The sequence below is a fragment of the Mustela erminea genome, chromosome 10 (assembly GCF_009829155.1).
Source record: "Mustela erminea isolate mMusErm1 chromosome 10, mMusErm1.Pri, whole genome shotgun sequence".
NCBI classification, from domain to species: domain Eukaryota; kingdom Metazoa; phylum Chordata; class Mammalia; order Carnivora; family Mustelidae; genus Mustela; species Mustela erminea.
The window spans coordinates 90287482-90306646 of NC_045623.1; the positions used below are offsets into that span (position 1 = coordinate 90287482).

The 19165-nt window shown below is 40.1% G+C and overlaps 1 pseudogene; it reads left to right on the top strand.

Annotated features, from left to right (window-relative positions):
• The first annotated feature begins 876 nt into the window (after positions 1 to 876).
• On the top strand, positions 877 to 1008 carry LOC116568298 (annotated as a pseudogene).
• Positions 1009 to 19165: the final 18157 nt, after the last annotated feature.

The window sequence follows — 19165 nt, forward strand, 5'->3', positions numbered from 1 at the left end:
ACAGATAAAATTCATGGAGGCTACATTATAGGGGGGGCAGGGTGAGGAAAGGGCAAGATATAAACAAAATAATTATATAATGTGTTAAATGATATGATGTGGGGAGAAAAAGAAGCGTAGAATGGAAATGAGAAGTGTTGGGTAGAAGTTTTAAATTTTAAACTGAATGATCATGGAAGCTCTCACTGAGAAGGTATCATTGAACTGAAGACCTCTGAAGGAGGTAAAGAAGTAAGCAAGCCATATGGATATCTGGCAGAAGAGAATTCCTGATAACTGGCTTAATACCTCTCAGAGCATAGGTTAAGAGTTAGGACTTGCAAATTCTAACCTAACTTGAGAGTCTTTGCTAAATGCACAATAATTTCTCCTTTGAAAGTTACTGAGCCCTGGGGTGACTGGGTGACTCAGTGGGTTAAAGCCTCTGCCTTCAGCTCAGGTCATGATCCCAGGGTCCTGGGATCAAGCCCCGCCTCAGGCTCTCTGCTCAGCGGGGAGCCTGCTTCCCCCTCTCTCTTTGCCTGCCTCTCTGCCTCCTTGTGATCTCTGTCAAATAAATAAATAGAATATTAAAAAGAAAGAAAGAAAGAAAGTTACTGAGCCCTTAGAGCTAAATATAAAGTCTTCTAAGAGTCAGTTGAAATTTTCACATCAAAAAAGTAAATTTTACTTTTTTCCCTGAAAGTCAAATAGTTCTACTGTAGTCACTTAGGGATATGGAAATCCACCCAAAAAGCAAACAAATAAAACTTCTTAAAATTATCAGCTAAAAGATTTTCATTTATGTTAATTTACTTTAACTAAAAGCATTATTCACAGAAATAATTAGATGTTGGATTTTAAATGGATTATTTGTTTTAAAAAATGAAAACTACTAGCTTTGCGCAGTGGCAGTATCGTAGCCAATGAGGTTTATCCGAGGCGCGATTATTGCTAATTGAAAAAATGAAAACTACTTTCTTTCATTTGGTTCTCAGAACAAATTGTGAAATGTGCAAGATTTGTATTATGCTCAGTTTACACAAGAGAATGCTAAGGTTCAGAGAGATTAAGTGCCTTGCCTTAGATCACACAGCCAATACGTGGTTGAGCCAGTATTAAAACTCAGGCCTTTGACTCTAAATCCTATGTTTCTTCTCTCTATCATATCTGCCATTTCAGTTCCCAAATTAGGAAAATAGCTACACCACAGTATTTACTTACAGAATTTAAGCAACCTCTAGATGCCCTGTGAAACCACATCTGTCACAGAGAAAAGAAAAATATCAACAGTATATTAGAAAAGCTAATTATGAAGTTAAACTTAAAACCAAAAGGACAGACAGCTGGCACCAGTTCCTAAGGCCTCAGTTTTAAAGGCTAGAAGTCTAAATCACAGAAGAAATATTATACCTTTCTACCACTGGGCTCTGGTACAAGGAATGCTTTCCACCTTGGTCAGAGTAGATGCTGAGAAGCAACATTTTGTTCCATTAAGCACTAAAATTTATCAATACCCTAGTTCAGGCAAAAGGAGATATAGATAAAGAAGTGGTTATATTTCTGGAATTTGGTTCTTTCCCCTCATTTCCAAAACTACTATGGTCAGAGTCCTTGTCACTTATTCCTCACATTTCTGTAAAAGCCTGCTATCTGGTTTTCTAGCCCAGTTTCTCTCCTTCCTCTGACCTGTTTCTCAAACCTTTATTGTACATTCTCCAGATTAACCTTTCTGATGGATTGCCCCCCTTTTGCATAAAAACTTTAATGACCCCAAAATGTAAATAATTTCAAGAAAAGAAATTTCAGTTTGGCATTCAAGACCTTATCTAATACAGCTTACTAAAACTGACACAAGATGAAAGAAAAAATGTGAATTGCCCTATATCTATTAAAGAAATTGAACTTGTTTCCATGGCGGTTGTAACGTTGAGCTGCTATAGCAAATAAACTGGGTATTCTTGAAAAAAAAAATTGAGCTTATCAATAATCTTCCCTAAAGAAAGCTCTAGGCCTGGATGGTTTCACTGGCAAATTCTAGCAAATGTGTAAGGAAGAAGTCACATCAGTTTTATATATATTCTTTCAGAAAATGGAAGAAGAGGGAATATTTCCAACTTGTTAGATCTCTAGCCAGGCAGATCTTTGACTCTCCTGCCCCAACCATAAAAACTGTGTGTTTCTTTCTTTTTTTTTTTTTAATATTTTATTTATTTATTTGACAGAGATCACAAGTAGGCAGAGAGGCAGGCAGAGAGAGAGAGAAGGAAGCAGGTTCCCCGTAGAGCAGAGAGCCCGATGTGGGGCTCCATCCCAGGACCCTGGGATCATGACCTGAGCCAAAGGCAGAGGCTTTAACCCACTGAGCCACCCACGCACCCAAAACTCTGTGTGTTTCTTAATTATCCCACACACAACATGCAGCATGCTTTTGCTAACACTTTCCCTTTCTTGGAAAGCCCTCCCCACTCCTTTTGCCTATACAAACACTTTGGATGGATAAGAGTGATGGTTCTTAGATGATCTGAAGTTTAGGTTTATTCTTTTGCCATCTGCCTATAAAGAAGACAAGTATAGCCTTGAAAAGTGAGCATTAAAAAATAGAACAAGTCATTGTTAGTACTATACATAGACATTAAGTCCAGCATAGTGTACAGAAAAGAAGAGCCAAGTGATTTTCTAATTCAACAGTGAGGAGTGTTTCTATTCATCAGTAAAATGGAATATAGAATTGTGCAAAATGTGAAGGAAGTGAGATTAAAAAAAAAAAAAAGGAAAAGAATAGCAGCAGAATACCAATAAGAACCTTTTAGGTCACTCAACCTTTCAACAAATATTTATTAAAAGCCTACTATGATCCAAGCATGGAGCCAGGCCTTGTGCATATCTTTGGTAGTCCCTGCCTTCATAGAACTTACAGTCTAGTGGAAGAGACAGACGATAAACAGAAAAACAGAATTTTAAGTTGTGGGGCGCCTGAGTGGCTCAGTGGGTTAAAGCCTCTGCCTTTGGCTCAGGTCATGATCACAGAGTCCTGGGATTGAGCCCCTGCAACAGGCTCTCTGCTCAGCAGGGAGCCTGCTTCCCCCTCTCCCTCTCTCTCTGCCTACTTGTGATCTCTTTCTCTGTCAAGTAAATAAATAAAATATTTTTAAAAAAGAATTACAAGTTGTGATTCACTTTTCTGAATGAAAGGAACAAACCCTGAATGAAAAGAAGGAACTTATAGTGGGAACTTATTTTTAAATCGATGGTCAGGAAAGGCCATACTGAGGAAATGGTTTCTTGCAGGATGAAAAGGCAGCAGCCACTGGGGTGAGGGCCATTCCAAGCAGAGACAAGAAAGTGTGTGAAAGGGGCGCCTGGGTGGCTCGGTGGATTAAGCCTCTGCCTTCGGCTCAGGTCATGATCCCAGGGTCCTGGGATCGAGCCCCGCATCGGGCTCTCTGCTTGGCAGGGAACCTGCTTTGCCCTCTCTTTCTCTGCCTGCCTCTCTGCCTACTTGTGATCTCTCTCTCTCTCTCTCTCTCTCTCTGTGTCAAATAAATAAATAAAATCTTTAAAAAAAAAAAAGTGTGTGATAGGGTTGCCTGGGTGGCTCAGTGGGTTGGACCTCTGCCTTCGGCTTGGGTAATGGTCTCAGGGTCCTGGGATCGAGCCCCGCATCCGGCTCTCCGCTCGGCAGGGAACCTGCTTTGCCCTCTCTTTCTCTGCCTGCCTCTCTGCCTACTTGTGATCTCTCTGTCTCTCTGCCAAATAAATAAATAAAATCTTAAAAAAAAAAAAAAAAAGAAAGTGTGTGATAGTTCTGAAACTGGAAAGTTGTCAAGATCTATTAGCAGTCAGACAGAAGGTCAGTGTGGCTGCTGGGTTGGACAGGTAGGAGAATCTAGACCATGCGGTATCTTTTTTTTTTTTTTTTTTTTTAAGTAGACCAGGCAAGTGTCTTCCTGGATTTAGAAGGAGTTGGATTTTATTCAAAATACAGTGGGAAGTCATTAGAGGTTGTAAGTTAATGAGGAGAGAATTGCGAAGACATTGGATCCATAGTATTTTAAAAGGAATTATTTGCTCCCAGGGTTCAAGTGACATGTATTGAGCATTGCTGTACCAAGTATTATTCTAAGAATTTTCACATCCCATTCAATTCTCACCATAGACCTGTGAGAGAGGTATTACTATTCTCATTATCACTTTCTTACTGATGAAGCAATAGATGCTCAGAGAGGTTCAGTAACTTGCCCAAAATTATAAAACCCAGAAGCCATGGATTTAAGATTTATTTTCACCTGATTCACGGCCTCTGCTCATTCCATTAGATAATCTAATAGTTGCTCAGGCCCCAACAACCACAAAATTCTTGACTCCTCTCTGTTTCTCATATATCCGTATCATGTCCATTAGCAATTCCTGGCACCTTTACCTCCAAAATCTAACCACTTGTCACCATCTGCAGTGTTGCCACCCTGACCTAAGCCACCATTGCTTCTTCCCTACATTCCTACATTTGTCTCCTGTTTTATTCTTCCTTCTACCCTTGCATTCCTACCTTGTTTTCTACACAGCAGGCAGAATAAAGCTTTTAAAACATAATTCATATCATAAAATATGTCATTCCTCCAGTAGCTTTCCATCTCAGAATAAAAGCCTACAATGACTTACAAGTCCTTACAAAGTCTGCCTCCTCCTCTCCCACTTCCTTTACATATCTCCTACCTCTCTTCCTTAGCTTGCTCTTTTAAGCTATACTAGTCTCCTTCACAAGGAAACTCTTGTCTCAGGGCCCTTAGATTTGCTGTACTTCTGTCTGGAATTCTCCTCCTTGTCATATTTGTATAGCTTTCTCCTTTCCTTCTTTTATGTCTCAGCTCCTGGAGTCCTTTCTGACCATCTTTTCTAAACTAAAAAATTCTGCTCAAACCATAATCTCCATCTCCCTTAACTCCTCTCTGATTCTTCACAATCCTATTACCATTTGGTACACTACCTGTTTACTTATTTATTTATTGTTTGCCCCATTCCTAACCCCCACCCTTTAGAACCCAAGTCCCATGAGGACAGGAACTTTTATTTTCTGTTCTTAGAACATGGTTTTCAGCTCCTAGAACACTGCCTGGCACATAGTAGGTACTCAATGGACAGTGGGCAGGTGACTAAAGAACAAAGCCTATTCGTTCAATGACTGAATGAACGGAAAGTCAAAGTCAGTCTTCTGAGGATGGGAAAACACTTTTTAAACCAAGAAGTGGTGTGGAAGTTTATTTCTTTCAGTTGGTTCTTTGGCTTCAAAGCCTTAAGAACCACTTCTGAAATCCTTAACTAAACTGGGTGGACCCAAATGATCTTGGTTTATGAAATGCTGCCTTTTGGTAGGCCACCAACTACATAACTGGTATGGCCAGGGAATCCAGTCTTGTCTTCCTTGCCTTCTTCAGTTTACTGGCACAGCGAACGAGAACCCCTTCTCTTTTCTAAGGCACCCTTGCATGCCTTTAGGTTTTTAGAGTTTTTATTCTGGGCAATGGGAGTGATGGTTGATGCTCTCTCTGTGGTTGGGATTCTATACAGGGAAAGTCATTCAATTAAATCAAGCAGTATTGAATTCTTAATTGACACAAATGAGACAGACAGACAGCTGGAGGGGTGGGGGAGGGATAGGGAGCAGGTGCTCTGCATAATGGAGAAAGAAGAGGGACAGAATATAAATTCAAACTGATGTTGGAGAAGCTCACTTGTGAGTCTAGATTTTGTACCATGAGAACGGTTAAGTTTTGCCACAGCTTACTTGACATACAGCGGAATGGATTCAGTGTCATCTCTGCCAAGGTTAAGGCAACAGGTTTCAAATGCTTGTGCCATTTCAGCTGCCCTGATGGCGAAATCTGCCTCTTTTCAGGTACTGTCATTTGTGAGACTCACTCTTGGTAAAGCCTGGGTTTTTGTTTTGTTTTGTTTTGTTTTTCAAGACAACCTATCAGATCGTGTTTGAATAAAAGAAAACACTTTTAAATTCTGTTTCTCAAATAAAGGGATTCTCAGTGCCTGAGTTAGGAAGGTGAGGGAAAGAGTATTTCCAGATCTTCAAATGCCAGATAGAGGAGGGGGCATTCCTGCAGAGAAGGCATGTCCTTGACAACTCTGGAATTTCCTCTGAGAATGTTGGGGGCATTTTTCCTCTCAGCACCCTCTTGATCAGAGCTTTGACTCCCCAGCTTAGACAATTCTTCTCTGTATCCATGGGAATTGCTCCCATAATTAGCAGTGTCTCCTGCCTGGAACACAGACAAGTAAATGTTCAAACCTGGCAGCTGATCCTGGGAAGGAGAGCTGATTAAATCTTCCCTGTTGAGAGGCACCTCTTTGATTCGTATGTGACACCTACATCCTTCACCTCAGGTTTGTCTGGGGGAAACAGTTTCACAGTTCCATGTCGTCATAACCAGAGACCCTAATATTTAAAGATGCATTTGATCTTAAAAGGTGACTACTGGTTTCCTAAGTCAAACGACTTAGGAAAATGCATAGGTGATTTTTCCTCCCTCCTGGCCCCTTCTCCACTAAACACCACCCTGAATCTGCTGTGATGAAAGCTCCCGCTGCACAGGTATCATCAAATGCCAGGGGCCTTGAGAAATAAAAGGAGTTCAGAACCCAGCTAAGTACACGTAAGTATTAACTACAAATGTAAGAGTGAAAAGATTGGGCAAACTATTTCTTCAGAAGTTTTAGGAAGACAGGCTGGTACTGTCAAGCCGCAAAGTGAACGCTCCTGGTGATATTCCATTCCAGGAAAGCTTTCTACGGGAGGAGGTATATTCTTATCTGGTTGGAGCTAGGATTATGTACTACCATTCAAACGCGTTCAGGAGAGACAATATCCATTTTCTTCTGACATCAAGGCAGCCTTTTAAGTTTATCCAGATTTATTTTGTTTGGTGCAATAAAAAAGCCAGGTTGGAGAATTATGTCTAACAAAAATAAAGCCATTGTATGTTTAAAGTTTCCCACTGAAAAGCCTGCTTTTAAAGCAGTTTGCTGCTTCTCAGCCTAGCCATCTCGCAATACTTGCATTCAGGCAGGTTGGCTGTGAACAAAGCAAATTTGCTTCACACACAACAGCCTAAACCTACACTCTCAGGACAAAAGTTTTCCTTAGCAGTGTTTTGTACATGGCTCTGGTTAAGGGCCATTCACTTACCTCCAACCTCTTTCTCCTAGGAGACAAAGGCACCTTTGGGCTGCAGTGACACGGGAGAGCTAGAATCAGATTTGTTATCGACATTGCAGCCTTCAATTTCAGTAAGAGGCTAAATGTGTCTATTCCAGCCACAGGAAGGCAGTCTTTATAACCCCTGGAGCACTTGGCCAATTATGCACCTGCAAATATACCATACAGGACATTTCAGGTTCCTAAGCACTTTGAAAACCGATACTTAAACAGTCTCGAGGGATCCTATCACCCACCTCGAATAATAGCTGCTTTGGAATCTGTTGTTGGCACCAGAAAAAGAAAGACTCCTCTGAAGTCATTCTAAAGCCATTTTTATTGTGCGTTTTCAAACAAAGAACCTCACCAAAAGAACTTCTGTTACAAAATCAGGGTAGAAAGTCAAACTCATCTCATCTAAGAGTCAATTACCCTGGCAATTTTGTGAAGGGATGGGAAATGAGTGCTAGGGGAGAGAATTGTGGGGAGGGGGTGGGATTGGGCTTTTAAAATTCCCTGGGTGAGAAGGGTGTTCCTACTGACTCTAAACTCTAACAATTACAACAGAAGGGCCTCTGTGACTTTCTGGCTATAAACTTTTTTATGATTATTAACTGGGGAAATCTAGAATATGTGGAATTTCAACCTCCATTTCCTTCTTTCTGAGAAATTTGGTTTTGCACAGAGTGTAATAACCTAAGGCTCGGAATTTATATTGGCTACCTTGATATTCCTTGCTGAAAAGCCACCTTCTTACATGTCTTACTTCTAATAAGGAAGCAGATGCCTACATGCTGTTTATCTCAGGAAAGAAATACATGTGGGAAAAGAAGCAATTTTCTTCTCATTGCAATTAAATTAAGTCATGACCACCTGTTGTGGGGTTATTCTGCCATCTGCTGTTCAAAAGAGAAATAACAGCAGACAAATGGGATGGATGAGGTAAGATGTCCCCAAGTTGATGAAGGGTATTGGCACAGCTAAAATCTTCCTTCTTTTAAGAGTATCACTTTCTTTTTATAATTGGGAGGTAGAGAAAATAAATGGGATTCATATAAGGAATGCTGATGGAGGGTCCCAGAAATGCGGATATAATCCTTTTTGAAAAGAACTGGCAATATTTTATCAAGAGTTGTAGAATGTTCTTCACCTTGACTTAATCATTCCACCCCTGCAAACCTGTTCTAGTGGGTGAATTCAAAATTCAGAAGAAGGCATGTGGGTAAAGTTGTTCATCACAATGATCATTTTATGTTGAAAAAGATGTTTAAAATATGCAACCCAAATATCTACCAATTAGTAAATAATCAAAACCATCCACTTGCAATATTCTGAAGCTATTAACAATAATTATATTTAAAAATTGTGACTACATGATGAAGTGTTTATATTATAGTGCAACATGAGAAAAAAAGAAAGAAAAAAAACTGATTGAAAGAGCAAATTAAAACCTAAGCATAGAAAATATTTTTTGGGGGAAAAACCACAGAAAACATTACCAGTATTTCTTTGTAAAGCTGTAAGGAACTAAACATTTCTTCCTATTTTTTTTAGTCTTTTCCAGATGATCTTTACAAATATATATTAACTTGTATAATGGAAGAAAAACTTGTTCCCCTAAAAGATACCAAGGCTCTAGTTCCACACTTTACCAAAAAACATTTAAAAACCTCACAAGTCCTGCATGACTATGGGCAACCCACTTCAGCTTTCTAGGTCTCAAACCTTTCATCTGTCAATTGCTTTCCCCCCTTCCCGGGGTTGTTCAAGGATCAATCCAATATTGGATGTGAAAGTACTTTGAGGAGTATGATGGTCCATACGATTTTTTTATTAATAATTAATTTTGTCCACAGGATCTCCTCAATCTTCTCCTTTATCCTGTTTACCCTATTGACCTGAAATTAATAGGGAAAATATAAAAACTTCTATTTCCCTTCACTCTCGGCAAAATGATAGTTTATAATCTTTTTTTTTTTTAAACATTTTATTTATTTATTTGACAGACAGAGATCACAAGTAGGCAGAGAGGCAGACAGAGAGAGGGGGAAGCAGGCTCTCCACTGAGCAGAGAGCCCTATGCGGGGCTTGATCCCAGGACCCTGAGATCATGACCTGAGCTGAAAGCAGAGGCTTTAACCCACTGAGCCACCCAGGCGCCCCGATAATTTATAATCTTGATAAAAGACACAGCTCTCCATTCAGTAATCCAAGTCTTATGGGTGCCTCCCTTGAGCACCTGATTTGACCACTCTAATTGTCTCCCATCTGATCTCCCTGTCTGGTCTCTCTTCCTCCACAGCACTGCTTACACTAGTGCCAGCCAGGGTGATCATTCTAAAATGCAAGGTCAGGGCCCCTGGCTATTCAGTTGGTAGAGCATGTGACTCTTGATCTTGGGGGTTATGAGTTTGAGCCATCCCTTGAAGGTGGAGATTACACAAAAAAATAAAATCTAAAAACACAATATAAAATAAAATGCAAGGGGGCACCTGGGTGGCTCAGTGGGTTAAGCCTCTGCCTTCAGCTCGGGTCGTGATCCCGGCATCCTGGGATCGAGCCCCGCATCGGGCTCTCTGCTCAGCAGGGAGCCTGCTTCCTCCTCTCTCTGCCTGCTTCTCTGCCTACTTGTGATCTCTGTCTGTCCAATGAATAAATAAAATATTAAAAATAAAATAAAATAAAATAAAATGCAAGGTTGGTCAAACCATTCCCTGGCTCAGAATCCTTCAATGGCTCCCACTGCTTTATGGGATTAAGTTCAAACCCCTAGTCCTGGCATCCAAGGTGTCTGTGTTGAGCTTTCAAGTCACCTGATTTGTCAGGCTATTTCACACCTCTTTGAGTTTGCTTGGCCTGTTCCCTCTGCCAGGAATGCCCTTTCTGGCGATCTGTCTGAAAAATCCATCCCCATCTTTGGGGACTCAGTTTAGGCATCAGCTCCTTTTGAAACCTTCCCTGAAACCTTGCTCCTCGATAGAGCTTGCCATACCCTCCTTCCTACCACCTGCTCCCCTTCCCCATCATGCTTTGATAATGCCACTTATCGTAGAGTCAGATAGTTTTTTATTTTCTTATCTGACTCTTTCACTAGATTAAAAGCTCCTTAAGAGTTTACAAATCTCATAATAAGATATATGTCGCAACACTTAGTACATTGCCTGCTTTATAGAAGAAATTTGGTAAATGCTTGTTGAATAAAAATAAACCAAAAAAAATCTCATCTAACACTTTTAAAAAATATTTTAGTTATTTATTTGAGAGAGAGAGAGAATCTCAAGCAGACTCCATCCTGAGCAAGTTGCTCAATGCAGGGCTCCATCTCGTGACCCTGAGATCATGATCTGGACCGAAACCAAGAGACTGAAGCTTAACCGACGGCACTAGCCAGGTACCCTCTCATCTAACATTTTAACTCTAGAACGGTTTCATTATATTGCTTCATTTGATCCCGGTAAGTGAAAAAGCAAGGAGTTGAGCCCAGCTTTTCTAAAAGGAAGGGGAAAAAAAAACAAACCCCAAACCCTGTAGCAAATATGATTCTTGCTCATTCCAGATCCTCTCAGCTCTCTTACTAGTCCCCCCAAGCCCTCCCTTGGTTGCTATTTGCTTTTGTTTCCAATAACCAGTACCCGAGACCCTTCTGAGGAGCGCAGTCCTCAGGCTACCAGAATGGCTTTGATTCTTCCCTCTTCCCTAGTCTCCAGCAAATGACTAATTGGATGTGAGTGTTTGAAAGCCCAGTTTACTTATCTCCAGTAGAATTTACACTCCTGAGTTTCCTGAGGGATTAAGCTGCTCTCTGTGGGACTGCCTGAGATCTCATTTTTACTTATTTTCCCCTCCCCCTCCTCCTTCTCCTTCTTCCCTGCCCTGCTTTCTCTATGCCCTTACTGGCTTCTCAGAACACTTCTTTAATAAATCTCTTACCCAGGAATCTCCATCTCAGGGTCTCCTTCTGAGGTTCCCCAGACATCTGACTAAGCATGTTCCTAGTTCCTACTGTATGCTACAGACCCTCGGATGCTTGTACAAAAGCTAGGTTATTTAGGCCTCATAAACTCTCTATGAATAAGGTATATGTATTTAATTTTTTTATACCTGAATAAACAGGCTTAGAGATGCAGGGTAGTTTATCTAAAGTCACACAGCCATTGGAAGACTCAGAAGTTGAACCTAGTCACCTTTACTCCAAAGGTGTGTCCTTTCTACCAGGTCTTGATGCCTCTTCAAACTCTCAATTCAATGTTTTTCTCTTGGTGAAGACTACATAATAGGCTGACTAGGGTAAAATCCTGTGGTGGGAACTCTTTTACTTTTGGTGTTTATCTACGGATCTGGTTGACTCCTTTGCCAGTTTTTACAACTTTTAGTAGTGTCATATTGAGTGGCAAAAGGCGGTAAGAGATGAAAGGACCTTCATCAAAATACGCTCTCCCTTTTTTTTCTCTCCTACTGTAGGATTCCCTAGATGAACCGTAAATCCCTCTGATGACGACATGACCTTTGACAAGTTTCCTAGCCTCTCTGGGTGTCAATTTTCTTCTCTTTATTTTCTTTGTTTCTTTTCTTTGTTTCTTTCTTTCTTTTTTTTTTTTTTTCCAGTTTTCTTATCTTTGAAGTGGCGAAATAAGATGATAAGAATGCCTACCTTATAGGATAGGTTAATGAAAAACACTTGGAATGGTGCCCACTACAAAGTGTGCACTCAGTAAACGTAGGCTACTACCGCGGTTTTTGCTGCCGCTACTAACTCCTTATGTTCAACAGATTATTTTCCAAAAGGCTGTTAGTCCTTCTGTCCATACATTCACTATGGCGCTCAACCACAGAGACCCGATGGACAAAACAGTAGCGATGAGTCACTCACCAAAGCCCCGGATGTGACATGCTAAGAAGTAGCTGGTTGCTCAGATATCAATATTGTTATTTCCAAGTGGGTAGATTAAAAAAAAAAAATTCTCACCGTTCACAAGAGTAGATTTCTATTCCCCCTTGTGGTCACTCCGAGAATTACCGCTGCCACTTACATCCTAGACCTCGCAGGACCAGGTTTGTAAGAGTTCCTAGAGATCCCTGCGAGGAGACCGCATTCAGCTCAGAGGTTACCAAGCTGGAGTCCCAAACCCCTACATGTCAGACAAGGTGCTAATGAATATTTTTTTAAAAATTTCACCATATTAACTCTCAATCCTCATAACAATCCTTTGAGGTAGGTACCATGTTATCATTCCCATTTTACAGTTGAAAAAGATGATTCATAGAATAAATCGTCCAAGTAAAAAATAGCAGAGATGGGTTTGAACCCAGGCAGTCTGGCTCCAGGGACTATGCCCTTATCTACCCTGCCGTGTGGTTCAGTTATACTAGCTCTATTTCCCTAGTACCCTCTATGTGCCAGGACTCCAGCTAGGCTCACACCATATGTCCTCAAGACCAATCTGCACTTTGCAGATGAAAAAGCTCAGACTCAAAGGGACACAAGGAAGCTTTTGTGGGTAAAGAATACATTAATTGTGAAGATGGTTTCACAGGTGTATACAAATGTCAGACTCATCAAATTGTTCTTGGTGCAGTTTATTGCATGCCAGTTTTATCTCAATAAAGCTGCCAGCACACAAAATGCAGAGGTCAGTCCTTGGCTCTTCTATCATTTGATATTCCATGTCTACTTAGTGGGGGCACAAGGCAGGGAGAGGTCTGGAGTGAGGAGTACTACCTTGGGTAGGCCCTCTGTGTAGATTTCTCAGGTCCACAAAGACAGGTCCTGGGAAGCTTGGAGGCTGGGGATTGCCAAAAATGAGAATGGACTCTTCGTTGATCCCTTAGGATAGTATTTGGTGCTATAACAAACCAACCCACAAAACAAGTTTATTTCTTGCTAACATAAAATCTAAAGTGTCCCTGATTGACATGTGACCTTTTTATATTTTATATATTTTTTTAAGATTTTATTTACTTATTTGACAGAGATCACAAGTAGGCAGAGAGGCAGGCAGAGAGAGAGGAGGAAGCAGGCACCCTGCTAAGCAGAGAGCCCGATGCAGGGCTGGATCCCAGGACCCTGAGATCGTGACCTGAGTCGAAGGCAGAGGTTTAACCCACTGTGCCACTCAGGTGCCGACATGTGACCTTTTTAGCAGTGATTCCATAACCCAGGCTCCTGCTATCTCATGGCTCTGCCCATCTTCACTAAGTGGCTCCCAAAGTAGCCAAGCTGTCAAACCACAAGAAGAAAGGGCATGGGGAGAAGGATCTGGTGGACGGACTATGTCTGTTCACATCCCATTGGCTAGAGCTCTGTCACATGGCCACACCTAACAGCAAGGGAACTTGGGAAATGTAGTCTGGCTGCCTGCTCAGGAAGAGGAGGAGATAGACTCAGAAGGGACATGGTCAGAAGGGAATTGCCCACAGCTCTTAAAAAATAAAATTGTTACCACTGATTGAACATCTGCTTTGTGCCAGACATGGTGCTGGCACTTCATTTAATTTATGTAATTAACTCAGTCCTCTGAAACACCTCTGCAAAGTAGGTATAATATACAGGGAGGGGATGACAGAGGAAAAACCCAAGGTTTGGAAATGTTGGCTAATTTGCCCAAAGTCACACAGCTAGTGGACGGTGGAGTCAAGGTTTTGAACCTGTATTTATCTGGATTCCAGAACCCAATCTGTTTGTAAGAGTGGGATTCCTTTGTATCTGTGGTTCTTATTTGTATTTATACCTAATCTCCTTTCTATAAGGCCCTCTTTAGTGCCAACAAGTTATTTATGCATCCTCCCAGTACCTCCAGTATAGACCTTGCACATAACTGGTGATCAACAATGTTTTCTGATTGAATAGTAATACATATACACAATATTTAGAGGTATACAAAGCCCTTTTATGCCTTTAAAACAATCCTGAGGGACGCCTGGTTGGCTTAGTCAGTTGAGCGTCTGCCTTCAGCTCGGGTCACGCTCCCAGGGTTGTGGGATCGAGCCCTGCTAGGGCCTGCTCATCAGGGAACCTCTTTCTCTCTCTGCCCCTCCATCCTGCTCTGCTCTCTCTTGCTATCGCTCTCCCACTCAAATAAATAAGTAAAATCTTAAAAAATAATAATAAAGTAAAAACAGGATTTGACCACAAGTTGTCAAATGCCAAGTTCAGTGTTGATACCAGCATTACTACTTTCTAACAGGATGACCTCGAGTGTAATTTAACCTCACAAATAATTTAACATCATGCTTCTAAGTAAAATGAGTATAGTCAAAGACTTCACTCCATTGGCAAGTAAGTAAAGGCACTAACACTTATAAAGCATGTGGTACAGTTGGCACTGGGTAAACACACAATAAAAATGAACTATTGATTAAGAGATATAAGTCCTTTTTTTAAAGACCATGGCATAAGGCTTTATTAGTTGTTTATAAGACACATATTAATTTCAGAGATGTTTAAAAACACATGCATTTTTTTTAAAGAGAGATTTAAGGGGCGCCTGGGTGGCTCAGTGGGTTAAAGTCTCTGCCTTCGGCTCAGGTCATGATCCCAGGGTCCTGGGATTGAGCCCCGCATCGTGGTCTCTGCTCAGCAGGGAACCTGCTTTCTCCTCTCTCTTTGCCTGCCTCTCTGCCCACTTGTGATCTCTGTCTGTCAAATGAATAAATAAAATCTTTAAAAAAAAAGAGATTTAAGTTCTTTAATATACCATTTGATTAAGTTCTCTGACATTCCAGTTTTTTGTCATATGTACATGGAAATACTCGTATCTTCTTTGCTGTTTTTTAAAATATTTTATTTTCAAATAATCTCTACATTCAATGTGGGCCTTGAACTTACAACCCCAAGATCAAGAATCACATGCTCTACTGACTGAGCCAGCCAGGTGTCCCTGTTTTCCTTTTTTTAAAAAAAATTATTAAATGAGCAAAAGCCTTTAAAACCCCTAGTAAAGTGCTTAGCATGTGGTAAATGGGAGGAAGGAACCAGAGAGATTGCTTTTTAAGAAACACCAAACCAAAGTCATAATTTTTTCCTTCAAAAAATTAGATGTTAGGTAGATGCCCAGGAAATGTTTGTTGACTGAGAAATGAACAGATGCCAACATCACTGCAATGCACAGCATAATAAATAAATTTCATTTTTCTTTTTTTTTATTTCATTTTTCTAAAACATGCTTTTTAGGCACTTAAAACACTTGCCTGTCCCTACTCAGGCTTTCTAGTTTCTTGGTTGGAGATAGGTAAATCATTTTCTTTTTGCATAGTGTCCCTAGGGATTAGTCAAGGGAACGAAGGTGGCCCTATAGGGCTATGGTCATAGGAACAGTCAGCGACTTCTGGATCTCCCATTCTTTTTTTTTTTTTTTTTTAAGATTTTATTTATTTATTTGACAGAGAGAGATCACAAGCAGGCAGAGAGAGAGAGAGGAGGAAGCAGGCTCCCCGCTGAGCAGAGAGCCCGATGTGGGACTCGATCCCAGGACCCTGAGATCATGACCTGAGCTGAAGGCAGCGGCTTAACCCACTGAGCCATCCAGACACCCCTGGATCTTCCATTCTTAGGACACATGCTTAGGGCACAGCTGGGCTCTGAAAACCACACACACAATTCTTTTTACTTAGGAGTGTATGGTTTTTCTTTCTTTCTTTCACTCTTTCTTTTTTTCCTAGATTCATGGCTTCATTTTAGAAAGTCTGTAAAGTATTCAAAGTATAGTCAAAGACTGTAAAGTATTCAAAAGTCTGTAAAGTATTAAAAAAACCCAAAGCGGACTTCCTGCTTGGCAGGGTGTCCGCTTGTCCCTCTCCCTCTTCTCCCCCACTGCTTGAGCTCTGTCTCTCTCTTAAATAAATAAATAAATAAAGTCTTTTTTAAAAATTAAAAGTACAAGGAAAAATCATTGTTAATAGTTTGTTTACCATTTGGGGTTTTTTCTATACATAAAAAATTCAAAAATAAATTCATCTTTACTATATTACACTTGCTTCTTTTTTTTTAAAGATTTATTTATATGACAGAGAGAGAAAGAGAAAGCGCGCATAGGAACACAAGCAGGGGCAGTGGCAGGTAAAGGGAGAGAGAGAAGCAGGCTTCCTGCTGAGCAGGGAGCCTGATGCGGGACTCCATCCCAGGACCCCAGGACCATGACCTGAGCCCAAGGTCGATGCTTAACCAACTGAGCCACCCAGATGCCCCTACAGTTGCTTCTTAAGAAATTATATTAAAAACAAAGACACTTTATCATAAATATTTCCCTACATTTTCAATAGTTTTACCAAACAAAATTTTATTGTCTGTATAAAATATTACATGTCGGTATAAAATACCATCATACAGCTATACTGTAATGCATTTTTTGCCTCACTGCTGTATAGTTCAACCAATTTCCTACCAATAAAATAAAACTGTGGGATACACTTATATATAATTTCTTATATTTATTCCTAATTTTTTCTTTAACATAAATTCAGTATTCTGGAACTTACTTGTACTGGCTCCTGAGACCCAACTGTGGCCATCTCTTTCCAGCAACACATGTATGTTGGTAGCTTGAAAATGGCCATTGTGGGAACATTTATATCACAAAATCAGTAAAGACTACAAATCAAGGGTTGTTCTCCTTGCCCCTGTTGGTTGCTAAATATTTTCCAGTATACCCCTATGTAAGTTCCTCAAAGTAGTATTTCAGAAGCAAAGAGTATGTGCATTTTACACACATTTTAAACATTTTGTTATTGCCTTGTTGTCTTTCAGAAAGGTCAGGCACTTCTACCAGCAACTTATGAGAATGAGCCAATATTGGCATTTTAGTAAGCTTCCAGTGGAGGAAGCAGGATGAACTTTGCAGATTTTATTTTTTTATTTTTTAAAACATTTTAATTTATTTATTTGACAGAGAGATAGAGAGCACAAGTAGGCAGAGCGGCAGCAGAGGGAGAGGGAGAAGCAGGCTCTCCGCTGAGCAGGGAGCCCGATGTGGGGCTTGATCCCAGGACCCTGCAGTCACAACCCGAACCGAAGGCAGCTGCTCAATCGAATGAGCCACCCAGGCGCCCTGAACTTTGCAGATTTTAAAAGAAACTCAATGCAATAGACAACAGAAAGGCAATGTAAAAAGTTGGTTAAGCCGAAAGTTACTTCTTTGAGAGTATAGTAAAATTGATAAATCTCTAGTCAATTGATCAGGAAAAAAAGAGAAAAGATATTAATTACCAACATCTGGAATGAGACATTCTAGGGACATTACTGTACATATCACAGAAATTAAAATACTAAGGAAATATTAGGAACAACTTTATGCCAGTAAATTAGAAGCCAACAACCTAGATGAAATGGATAAATTCCTTGAAAGACACAAATGACCAAAATTCATTCGAGAAGAAATAGATAACCAGAATCGCTGTGTAGCTCAGTAATGCAAAATTAAACCTCTGAAATCAATCCATATAATCATTATAGTAATTGATTAAAACAACAAAAACAACAAAAAATATATGATCATCTCAATAGGTACAGAAAAACATTTGACAAAATCTGAAATTCATTCATGATAAAAACTCTCAGCAAACTAGAAAGAGAAGGGACTTCTTTAGCTTGATAAAGGACATCCAGGAAAAACCCACTGATAAATCATACATAAGGTGAAAGAGTGAGAGATTCCCCCCCCCCAAGATTGAGAACAAGACAAAATGTTTTTAAATTTAATATTGTACCAAAGATTCTAGTCAATGCAATAAGCAAGAAAAAGAAATGTATACAAATTAGAAAGGAATAGATAAAGCTATCTTTATTTGCAGAGGACCAGTTGTCTATGTGGAAAAGTCTAAGGAATCTACAAAAGCAGCTATTAGAACTAATAAATAATCAATGAAATCCTTTTTTTTATTTTTTAAAAATTGTATTTATTTATTTGATAGACAGAGATTGCAAGTAAGCAGAGAGGCAGGCAGAGAGACAGGAGGAGGAAGCAGCCTCCCTGCTGAGCAGAGAGCCTGATGCAGGGCTCCATCCCAGGACCCTGAGACCATGACCTGAGCCACCCAGGCGCCCCAAACAATGAAAATCTTTAAAAAGTCGATTGCGTTCTTATATACTAACAACACATGATTGGAAATTAAAATTAAAGAAACAAAGCCATTGACAACATTATTCAAAACATCAAATTCTTAAGGATAAAGTCAATAAAAGATATGCAAGACCCGAACACTGACGTCTACAAAATTAAATAAAACCTCAACAGTCGGTGGAGTGTGTGACTCTTGATCTCGGGGATATAAATTCAAGTTCCCATTGAGTGTAGAGTATTTAAAGTTAAAATCTTAAAATAGATAAAAATAAAACCTCAAGAGAGGAAGATATACCATGTTCATGAAATGGAAGACTCAGTATTGTTAAGATATCAATTCTCGGGGCACCTGGATGGCTCAGTGGGTTAAAGCCTCTGCCTTCGGCTCAGGTCGTGATCCCAGAGAGTCCTGGGATGGAGCCCCACATCGGGCTCTCTGCTCAGCAGGGAGCCTGCTTCCCTCCCTCTCTCTCTGCCTACTTAAGATCTCTGTCTGTCAAGTAAATATATAAAATATATTTTTAAAAGATATTAATTCTCCTCAAATTAAGTTACAGACCTAATGCAATTCCAATAAAAACCTTATAGCTCTTTAAAATTCCCAGATTATCCATCATTTAGGTTTAAAATTATGGAGGTAGGAAAGCAGTAAAGGTTAGGAGCATAGAATTCCAGCTTAGACAGACCTGAATTTAATCTCAACTCTGTCCCCTCTAAGCTCTGGGTCCTTGAGTAAATTATTTAATTTCCCATTGCTTAAGTTTTCTCATCTTTTTAGTGGAGATGATACTTTTGCCTCATGGTGGTCACTCTGATGATTTGGCACAGTGCTTGGTGCCAACGGCTCAGTAGTTGTTAGTATAATTTCCATTACAATTATGGGTTTCCCTTAAAAGAAAATATTTGTGACCATTAGATAGGAAAA